Genomic DNA, 11,350 nt, shown 5'->3' with positions numbered 1-11,350 from the left:
TATTTCACACATAAAGGCTGAGAGGCCTATTGGATTAATGGTGGCTGGGAGAAGTAATGGTTTAACTAATGGCTCTGCTGACTGGTTTCCCACTTTGTACTCTCTGTAAACTTGAGCTCATTTGAAAACCATGCTGCTCACATCCTAACTCGCACCAATGCTTGTTCATCCAGCACCCCTGCGTTAGCTGAGCTACATTGGCAATGTCTCAATTTTAAAATTCTCATCCTTGTTTTCAAATTCCTCCACGGCCTCATCCCTCACTATCTCTGTAACCTCCTCCATCCCCACAACTCACCATGAACTCTGCACTCCTCCAATTTTGGCCTCTTGTGCAACTTCTTGCATTTACAATAAAAGGCAGAACAAGTCGCTAACGGAAAGAAATACTTTCTCGGCCCAACCTTTGCCTCCATTTAGATGAGCTAGGAAGAGTGAGCTGAGAACACGACAGTGCTCCATTTACACTTGTGTCATTTCCCAAAATGTTAACTCTGCGAGTTCACGAGGACTGAATGGAGAGTCCACCAATATTTGCTTGGACGTTGTCAAATTCCCCAACAATCCCAGTTCCTGTGTATCAGGAAATTTTGGGGCTTTATTTTCCACAGCAAGATGCTGCCAGCATTTCTGCACAAGACTGTGTACAGCTGTGGCTCAGTTGGTAGTGCTCTTGCATCTAAGCAAGAAGGTTGTGGATTTTAGTCCCATTCCAGAGACTTGAGCACAAAATCTAGGCACCACTCCCAACACTGCACTGTTGGAGGCACTGTCTTTCAGATGAGACATTAAACTGAAGCCTCTCAGGTGCATGTAAAAGATCCCATGGCATTATGTTAAAGAACAGCAGGCAAGTTTTCCCCTGGTTCCTGGCCAATATTCAATGAAGAGTGCAGAGGGCATGCCAGGAGCAGCACCAGGCATACTTCAAAATGAGGTGTCAGCCTGGTGAAGCTACAACACAGGACTACTTGCGTGCCAAACAGCGAAAGCAGCATGCGATAGACAGGGCTAAGTGATCCCAAAACCAACAGATCAGATCTAAGCTCTGCAGTCCTGCCACATCCAGTCGTGAATGGTGGTGCACAATGAAACAACTTACAGGAGGAGGAGGCTCCACAAATATCCCCATCCTCAACGATGGGGGAGCCCAGCATATCGGTGTAAAAGACAAGGCTGAAGCATTTGCAACCATCTTCAGCCAAAAGTGACAAGTGGATGATCCATCTCGGCGTCCTCCTGACATCCCCAGCATCACAGATGCCAGTCTTCAGCCAACCCGATTCACTTCACGTGATATCAAAAAACGGGTGAAGGCACTCGATGCTGCAAAGGCTATGGGCGCTGACAACATTCTGGCAATAGTACTGAAGACTTGGGACTCCAGAACTTGCTGCACCCCTTGCCAAGCTGTTCCAGTACAGCTACAACACTGACATCTACCCTGCAATGTGGAAAATTGCCTAGGTTTGTCCTGTCCACAAAATGCAGGACAAATCCAACCCGGCCAATTACCGCCCTATCAATCTACTCTTGATCATCAGCAAAGTGATGGAAGGGGTCAGAAGTGGGGATGTTTGCTGATGATTGCCCAATTTTCAGCACCATTTGCGACTCCTCAGATATGATGCAGCCCATGTCCAGCTGCAGCAAGACCTGGACAACACCCAGGCTTGAGCTGATAAGTGGCAAGTAACATTTGCCACAAGTGGCTGGCAATGACCATCTCCAACAAGAGAGAATCTAACCATCTCCCCTTGATGTTCAATGGCATTACCATCGCTGAATCCCCCACTATCAACATCCTAGGGGTTACCATCGACCAGAAACAGAACTGGACCAGCCACATAAATGCTGTGGTTACAAGAGCAGGTCAGAGGCTAGGAATTCTGCAGCGAGTAACTCATTTCCTGACTCCCCAAAGCCTGTCCACCATCTACAAGGCACAAGTCAGGAGTGTGATGGAATACTCTCCACTTGCCTGGATGGGTGCAGCTCCAACACTCAAGAAGCTCGACACCATCCAGGACAAAGCAGCCCATTTGATTGGCACCCCATCCACCACCTTCAACATTCACTCTCTCCACCACCGATGCACAGTGGCAGCAGTGAGTACCATCTACAAGATGCACTGCAGCAACTCACTAAGGCTCCTTCGACAGCACCTTCCAAACCCGTGACCTCTGCCACCTAGAAGGACAAGGGCAGCAAATGCATGGGTACACCACCACTTGCAAGTTCCCCTCCAAGAAGCACACCATCCTGACTTGGAACTATATCATCGTTCCTTCACTGTCACTGGGTCAAAATCCTGGAACTCCCTGCCTAACAGCACTGTGGGTGTACCTATGCCACATGGACCTTCGCGAGGGCAATTAGGGATGGGCAATAAATGCTGCACTAGCCAGCGACGTCCACATCTCATGAATGATTTAAAAAATAGATAGTTATCTTTCAACCACCAACTAAAAACAGATCATCTGGTCATTATTACATTGCTGTTTGTGGGTGCTTGCTGTGCACAAATTGGCTCCATATTTCCTACATTATGCCAGAGACTACAAGCTGAATTTTCCCGGCCCCATCGTGGCAAGATTGGAGAGGGGAGGAGGGCCAATAGCGGGGAGCCTCATTGGGCGGCTCTCCGATGCAGTCCCACAGCCGGGGAGGTTTCCCGGGGTCGCCTGGGAAACGGATTGGCTGTCTGCAGCATGGAGGCGGGCAGCCAATTTGCACATTTAAGACCCCAACTAGGGGCGATTCAGAGGGCTTGCTGGCATTTTGCCAATGGTGGAGCGGCCAACTGCTGCCTGATGAGGCTTCCAGCTTAATAGAGGTGGCATCCCTGTAGCAGTCTGGGGTGGGGGCGGTGGGGTGCGTTGGTGGTCATTGAGCTGGAGGTTCCATACCTCTAATGGGGGGGGGGGGGTTACATGCATGAAAGGCCGCAATTGCAAGCCGAGCCAGCTGAAGCGGAAGGGTTTCCCCTCCATAACGACTCACTTACCATTCGAGATCGTGGCTTTTTAAGTATTGCATGTGCAGGTCAGCAAGTAAGCCTACATGTTGAGGCACCCTTGCAGTCCCTGACCTGCACTAGCAGCACCCACCTTTCTCAGTGTTGCCGAGGTTGTAGAGCTGCTGGCCCTCTGACGGGCCTTACTACGAGAGTCCGCCTGCCATCCTATTAAGCATGGCGAGCTCAGAGGCAGCCAATGAAGAGGGAATATTGCTAAGTCAGTCTCGCTGCCAGCAAGTGCAGGCTCAGGACTCCCCATTTAGACCCGACGACGGGGTCCCGAAGCCTGTGGGAAAATTCTGTCCTACACTTCAAAAATACTTCATTTGTTGTAAGGTCCTGATCTCACAAAAAGCTGAAAACCAAAGGAGCAAATGGTGAAAAACCACAGCACATAAGAACATAATAAATAGGATTAGGAGTAGGCCAAATGGCCCCTCAAGATCATGACTGAACTTTTTTTATCAACTCCAATTTCCCACACTATCCCCATATTCCCTGATTCCTTTACTGCCCAAATTGAAGCACATTTTTCCACGTTTACAGTACAGACCTGAACTGCTGACACCGCTGGCTGAGTCCCGAAGGACAGAGCTGCCAGGCTGGACTTGTGGGGAGAGAACCAACATAAGGGAAAAACCTCGTCGTCGCCAATCTGTTGCAGATTCACCTGTCCATGACAATATTAGAGTGACTACCACACAGTCCTTGTGGAGATGAAGTCCAGTCTTCACACTGAGGACACTCTCCATTGTGTTGTATGGCACTACCAACATGCTAAATGGAATAGATTCAGAACACAACTAGCAGCTAAAAAACTGGGGATCCGTGGAGGGGCTGTGGGTTATCAGCAGCAGAATTGTATTCCACCACACGTTTTTTTTTTGGCCAAGCATATTCCTCACTCTACCATTACCAACAAGCCAGCCGACCCACTCTGGTTCGATGAGGAGAGAAGAGCATGCCAGGAGCATACATACTGACAAATGAGATGCCAACCTGATGAAGCTACAACACAGGGCTCCATGCATGCTAAACAGCAGAGCTGAGCAATCCCACAGCAAATGGATCAGAGCAAAGCTCTGCACTCCTGCCACATGCAGTCGTGAATACTGGTGGACAATTAAACAACAAATGGGAGAAGGAAGCTCCATGAACATCCCCATTCTCAATGATGGTGGAGCCCAGCACACGATTGCAAAAAACAGGGCTGAAGTGTTTGCAACCTTCAGCCAGAAATGTTAACTGGGTAATCCATCTCAGCCTCCTCCTGAGGTCCTCAGCATCACAGAAGCCAGTCTTCAGCTAATCCGATTTGACTCCACATGATATCAAGAAATGGCTGCATGCACAGGAAACAGCAAATACTATGGACCCCTACAGCAACAGACTGTGGTGCTGCAAACTTCTGCTCCAGAACTAACCGCGCCTCTAGCCAAGCTGTGGCAGTACAACTACAACACTGGCATCTACCCAACAAAGTAGAAAATTGCCCGGGTATGTCCCGTCCACAAAAAGGGCAAATCCAATCAGGCCGATTACTGCCCCAGCAGCCTATTCTCAATGATTAACAAAGTCATGGAAGGTGTCGTTGACAGTGCTATTAAATAGCACTCACTAATAACTTGCTAAATTTGGTTTTGTCCAAGGCCAGTTGATTCCTGACCTCATACAGCCTTGGTCCAAACATTCCAAAAGAGCTGAATTCCAGAAGTGAGATGAGGTGAGAGTAAATGCCCTTGACATCAAGGTAGCATTTAGATCTGCGTGTGCCACCGAGGAGCCCTAGTAACATTGAAGTCAATGGGAATCAGGGGGAAAACTCTCCATTTTTTGGAGTCATACCGAGCACAAAAGCAAGATGGTTGTGGTTGTTGGAGGCCAATCATCTCAGCTGCAGGACAACGCTGCAGAAGTTCCTCAGGGTAGTGTCCTAGGCCCAGCCATCTCAGCTGCTTCAATGACGTTCCTCCATCGTAAGGTCAGAGTGGTAAGTACATAGCGTTCAGCTCCATTCGCATTTCCTCAGATAATGAAATAGTCCATGCTCGCATGCAGCAAGACTGGACAACATCCAGGGTTGGGCTAATAGGTGGTTAATAATATTCGCACCACACAAATACAAATACCAGACAATGACCGTCCTCAAGAGACAGTCTAACCACCTCTGCTTGACATTCAATGGCATTGCCACTGTTGAACACCCCCCCACCCCCGTCTCTACCTCCCACCCCCCCACCGCCCCCACCCCCCCCCCCCCGGTCAATATCCTGGGGGCCACCTTTGATCGGAAGCTTAATTGGACAAGGCACATAAATACCATGACAACAAGAGCAGATCAGAAACTGGGTATTCTACAGTGAGTAATTCATCTCTCCTGACTCCAAAGCCTGTCCACCATCTACAAGGCATAAGTCAGGAGTGTGATGGAATACTCTCCACTTGTCTGGATGGGTGCAGCTCCAACAACACTCAAGAAGCTCGACACCATCCAGGACGACATTTGATTGGCACCCCATCCACTATCTTAAACATTCACTCCCTCCACCACCAGTGCACAGTGGCAGCAGTGTGTACCATCTACTAGATGCACTGCAGCAACTCACCAAGGCTTCTTCAACAGCACCTCCCAAGTCCATGATCTCTACTACCCAGAATGATAAGGGCAGCAGGTGCATGGGAACACCGCCAACTCCAGGTTCCTCTCCAAGTCTCACGTCATCCTGACTGAAAAAGACATGGCCATTTCTTCATCGTCACTGGGTGAAAATCCTAAAACTCCTTACCCAACATCATTGTGGGTGTACCTTCACCACATGGACTGCAGCAGTTCAAGAAAGCAGCTCACCGTCACCTTTTCAAGGGCATTTAGGGATGGGCAATGAATGCTGCCCTTGTCCAAGAATGAATAAATAAAAAATAAAAATCCCTTTCAATGACATTCAGCAACCATCCTCCAACTGATCCAAGGTAGCTGTCCATTTTGTCTGGCTGTACAATTTTTAATTCCAAAGTGAAGTATCCCTGAAACAGATGCTCTTCAGTAGAACATGCTGGTTTTAGTAGACTAAACCAAAAAGGAATGCCAGCAAATGCTGGAAACACACAAGCGGTTCGCCAACATCCAGGAGAAATGGCAGTGATACATTTGGAGAGGAGACTAATGTTCCCTCTAAATGTTATTTGTACCAGGTGGGCTACAAACTCTGTCCATGGGCAGTTTACATTTTAGAACAATAATGACCACTAACAGCATATATACAACAATGCAAGTAAATAAGATTGATATTTATTGAACAGGACTTAAATTATGCTGGAAATTTCTCTCGTCATTCTCCATTTTCCAACAATGGAACATTCTGTCAAGGTTGACATCTTCATTTTCTACGATGTAGAATTTTACCCATCCTGTCCATCTTATGAGGGATAACTTCAAGTCTGTTGCGAGACTTGGTTTTCATCTGATTCATTAAACTGAAGCTATGCTCACTATCAGCACTGAAGGCTCGAAAGGCATCAGGTGTACAACCAACCCAGTCACATCTGTAAACTGCTGTACTTTCAGGGTGTAAGTTACCATGTTGGCAAATACACTAATTACACTTGTTTTCATTTTATCTGCAATGATAAATTTACAGGCTGGAGCTTTACATTGGGTGCGAGACCCAAACAGTCGGGGGCGAGCCCGCCTCTGCCAGGCCTGGGAGCCACACCAGGATTTTACATGCCTCAGGCCATAAATTGGCCTCGGGAGGGACTTCCATCCCTCTGAGGCAGGTTGTCCCGCTTCCAATAACTGCTGGCCAATCACTGGGTCAACAGCTCTCAGTCCAAGCAGAGCCACCTGGGAGTGTTGTGCAGTGGGGACGGTTGATCCGTGGGTGGGGAGCCTCCAAAGCTCCATGGGCACAGGTTGCCCGATCAGGAGGGTCCCCCCGGCCCACAAGGAGGCCACCAGGGGGACTTCAGCCGCCTGCCAGGAGGAGGCCCTTAAGTGGCAGTTAATTGACCACTTAAAGTCTTTGATTGGCCTGGGGCAGGTGGGCCGTTTTGCGCTACCGCTGCCCCTCGTAAATTTGCAATGGGGGTGGGAAGGCGCCAGGAATAACATCCCCCCCCTCCCACTCAATTTTACAACCCTCCTGCAGGGAGGGTGTAAAATTCCGGCCACAGCCTTATTAACTGCTTGCAGATGTGATTGGTTATTCATGCATCAGTTTGCACTGGTAGGTTTAAGGCTACCTGGTACTTGCAAACAAGTTTACATACCTTTGCCATACCATAATCATATCTGGCAGAAACCAGTGCTTAGCTAACGAATGCAGACTACTCCTCTTTAAAAGTTGAACAGCATTTTTTCTGAGACACTGTTGGTGTCTGGGTTGCTGACTTTCACTTGGACGTGGTTAGACAAAAATGCTAACACAGTGGAACTCTTGGCCTCACTCTTTTCAATGCCCCACTTTTGGCATCCGCCCACCAATCTCCTCTCCTGCTCTGCTGTCGGTGTCCATGACCAACTTGACAACGTGCCCTCGGTCCTTTCTCCTGTTCTGCTGTTGTCAATGAACCCCCTCTCCTGCTTTCAGCTTTGCCCTCCTCTCCCTAACCCGCTAAGAATTTGATAGCATAGCTGGAAACTATTTCTTCTGGTAGGTAAGCCCAGAACAAGTGGCATAAATTAGAGCTAGGCCGTTCAGGGGTGATGTCGGGAAGCACTTCTACACACAAAGGGTTATGAAAATATGGAACTCTCCCACAAAAAGCTGTTGAGGCTAAGTCACTTTAAAATTTAAAAATGGAGTTTGGCAGAACTTTGTTGGGCAAGGATATAGATCAGCCATGATCTAACTGAATGAAGAACAGCCGAAGAGTTGAATAGCCTATTCCTGTTATTATGTTCTGCACCCTCTATTGACTCAACATCCTACCTATGCTGTGGATACCAAATCTGTACATGGCAATCCAACTGTGGTTGGAGGATTTACTATTACATTTTGACATTTATACTGTATTCTATTCTTACCAGAAAATCCAACATTCCTTTTTTATACATTAAGGATCTGAAGGTACTGCTTTTAATGCCTTTGAATGTCAACCCCAAATGCCTCAGCTCTTCCACATCACCTAGCCTTCTGCCCAAGTACAATAAGCTTTAAAAACTACAAACTTTCCCAAACATCAGTGGTTGGGAAAATACTGGAAAAAATTCTGAGGGACAGGATTAATCTCCACTCGGAGAGGCAGGGATTAATCAGGGATAGTCAGCATGGCTTTGTCAGGGGGAGATCGTGTCTAACTAACTCGATTGAATTTTTCGAGGCGGTGACTACATGTGTAGATGAGGGTAAAGCAGTTGATGTAGTCTACATGGACTTCAGTAAGGCTTTTGATAAGGTCCCGCATGGGAGATTGGTTAAGAAGGTAAGAGCCCATGGGATCCAGAGCAATTTGGTAAAGTGGATCCAAAATTGGCTTAGTGGCAGGAAGCAGAGGGTGATGGTCGAGGGTTGTGCTTGCGAGTGGAAGCCTGTGACCAGTGATGTACTGCAGGGATCGGTGCTGCGTCCCATGCTGTTTGTAGTGTAATGATTTAGACGTGAATATAGGAGGTACGATAAGTTCACAGATGACATGAAAATTGGTAGTGTCATAAATAGTGAGGAGGAAAACCTTAGATTACAGGATGATATAGATGGACTAGTAAGATGAGCGGAGCAGTGGTAAATGGAATTTAATCTTGAGAAGTGAGGTGATGCATTTTGGGAGGACTAAAAAGGCAAAGGAATGGATGGTAGGGCCCGAGGAAGTATAGAAGGTCAGAGGGACCTTGGTGTACTTGTCCACAGATCACTGAAGGCAGCATCACAGATAGATAAGGTGGTTAGGAAGGCATATGGGATACTCGCCTTTATTAGTCGAGGCATAGAATATAAGAACAGTGAGGTCATGATGGAGCTGTATAAAATGCTAGTTAGGCCACAGCTGGAGTACAGTGCACAGATCTGGGCACCACACTATAGGAAGGATGTGATTGCACTGGAGAGGGTGCAGAGGAGATTCACCAGGATGTTGCCTGGGCTGAAGCATTTCAGCTATGAAGAGAGACTGAAAAGGCTAGGGTTGTTTTCCTTGGAGCAGAGAAGGCTGAGGGGGGACATGATTGAGGTGTACAAGATTATGAGGGGCATTGATAGGTTAGATAGGAAGAAAAAAAAAGTGTTTTCCCTTAGCGGAGGGGTCAATAACCAGGGAACAGATTTAAGGGAAGGGGCAGGAGGTTTGAAGAAAATTTTTTTCACCCAGTGAGAGGTTGGAATCTGGAACGCACTGCCTGAAGAGGTGGTGGAGGCAGGAACCCTCACATTTAAGAAGTATTTAGATGAGCACCTAGAACGCCACAGATTACAAGCCCACGGGCCAAGTGCTGGAAAATGGGATTAAAATAGTTCAGTGCTTGATGGCCGGCATGGACACAATGGGCCGAAGGGCCTGTTTCTGTGCTGTATAACTCTATGACAATGCACCACCTCACATTTATTGACTAACTCCAGTATCATACTATAGGGGCACAAAAGGGCACTCACTGCCCAAGTGATTCATGAACGCATAACAAAGACCAGAGGATCTGCACAAATTGAGTCATTATTGAAAGACAGACAGATTTGCATTTAGGAAACGCAGCAGCCAAGTTGTGCACTGCAAACTCTCACGAACAGCAATGTGCTAACAACCAGATATTATTTTTAGTGATGTTGAATGAGGGATAAATGTTGGCCAGGACACAGAACCTCTGCTTTTCATCAAACTAGTGCCACGGATTTTTACATCCACCTGAGCACGCAGATGGGGCCTCAGTTTAACATCTTATCCCAAAGATAGCACCTCCAACAGCAGAGCATTTACTCGGCCGTGCTCTGGAATGTCAACCTACTAAGGAAAGAGCAGCAGATTTGATCTGAAAACTTAATAGGACAGCACTCTCAATCTATGTAGAGGTTGATGAATGAAGCTTGCGTTTGTTTTAAATTTAAAATCATGGTTGTTGTGGTGAAATGTAGAATGTTAGATAATCTGATATCCAGCAGAAACCATTCCAGTACCATCAAACTGTAGTGTGAGAATAGGTGCAGTACAGGGCAATCGTCTCAATCCTTGTGATTTCAGTAAAATATGTCTGGAATCTTCAAGCACTGTAAAAAGTGCAGTAAGGTGGTTATGATGAGTCACAATTACTGTTTCAGTTGCTTATTCAGCCAGAATGACTGCAAAACATCCCAGGGCGGCCTTTTAAATATAGGAACAGCCAAGACCCTAGGGACCATATGTAGCACAATTCAAAAAGCAGCAAGGCATCAGCAATGATTCTAGAGAGAGCCTGGCTATCCTCACTAATAGCAGGGAGAGCTAGGATTCCAGGGTAAACTCTAATCCTCAAGTCATTGTTATCAGAATCAGAGGTATCCTTTGCTTCTCAAACTGGACAATTGCTGAGGTCTCTTGCAAAGAAAATAATTCCTTCTCAACTGGTGCCAGGTCTGAAACTGTTTCAAATTTCAAAGGCGTAACTTGGATAGCTCACGTCCATTAGACTGCAGCAGAATCCACATGGCACATGAATGTCAAGCAATATCATTCTGTCAAAGTTGACTTTTAGGTTCTTATTCAGGGAGGGTGTAATGAAAAGACATCACTAAGTTAGATTAATCAACAAATAAGGCAGAAGCTACTTTTAGTTGGTCTGTTGGATGCAATACCAACTGCCCATAGGAAGAACCAGGATGCATGATGCAGGAAATTTCTCCTTCCCAGAAAATTCTCAAGCTTCCAAGGTTGACCCAGAGCTAACTTGTTGCACATTTCTTTCAAGGATAGTGATTATACCATGGCCTGATTTAATGGTAGGATGTACTCACTGATTGCAAGAAAGCCAGTTCAGTTTATTAAAACCCAATTTGAGTTTTTCTGACTTCCTGAATAGCACTAATGTGTTTGGACCCTCACATAAGTTGGCGTCAACAATACTGCCATTGTACCACATAGGACTCGAGTAGCCATTTCTCATCTTAGTAATTAAAATGGAGTATATCTGAACACAGTATAATAAATGTCAACCACTTCAAATTGATTTTCAACCACATGGAAATCATAACAAAAGCATCCCTATTGCAGTGCTGGGTCCACATCCTAATTCTATAAGAATTGAGTCTGCCACTTGCAAATGAGTAGAATTGAACAGTGGAACCAGTGCGACTCCCCATTAGTGGAATGGGAACAAGGCACAAGTGGCCAAGGGTTCCAACAGACTCACCAAGCAAGCAGAGGAAGACA

Source organism: Heterodontus francisci, chromosome 41 (genome assembly GCF_036365525.1).
Source record: "Heterodontus francisci isolate sHetFra1 chromosome 41, sHetFra1.hap1, whole genome shotgun sequence".
NCBI lineage: Eukaryota > Metazoa > Chordata > Chondrichthyes > Heterodontiformes > Heterodontidae > Heterodontus > Heterodontus francisci.
The sequence above is the reverse complement of the archived record's forward strand: the minus strand, read 5'-3'. Positions refer to the sequence as shown.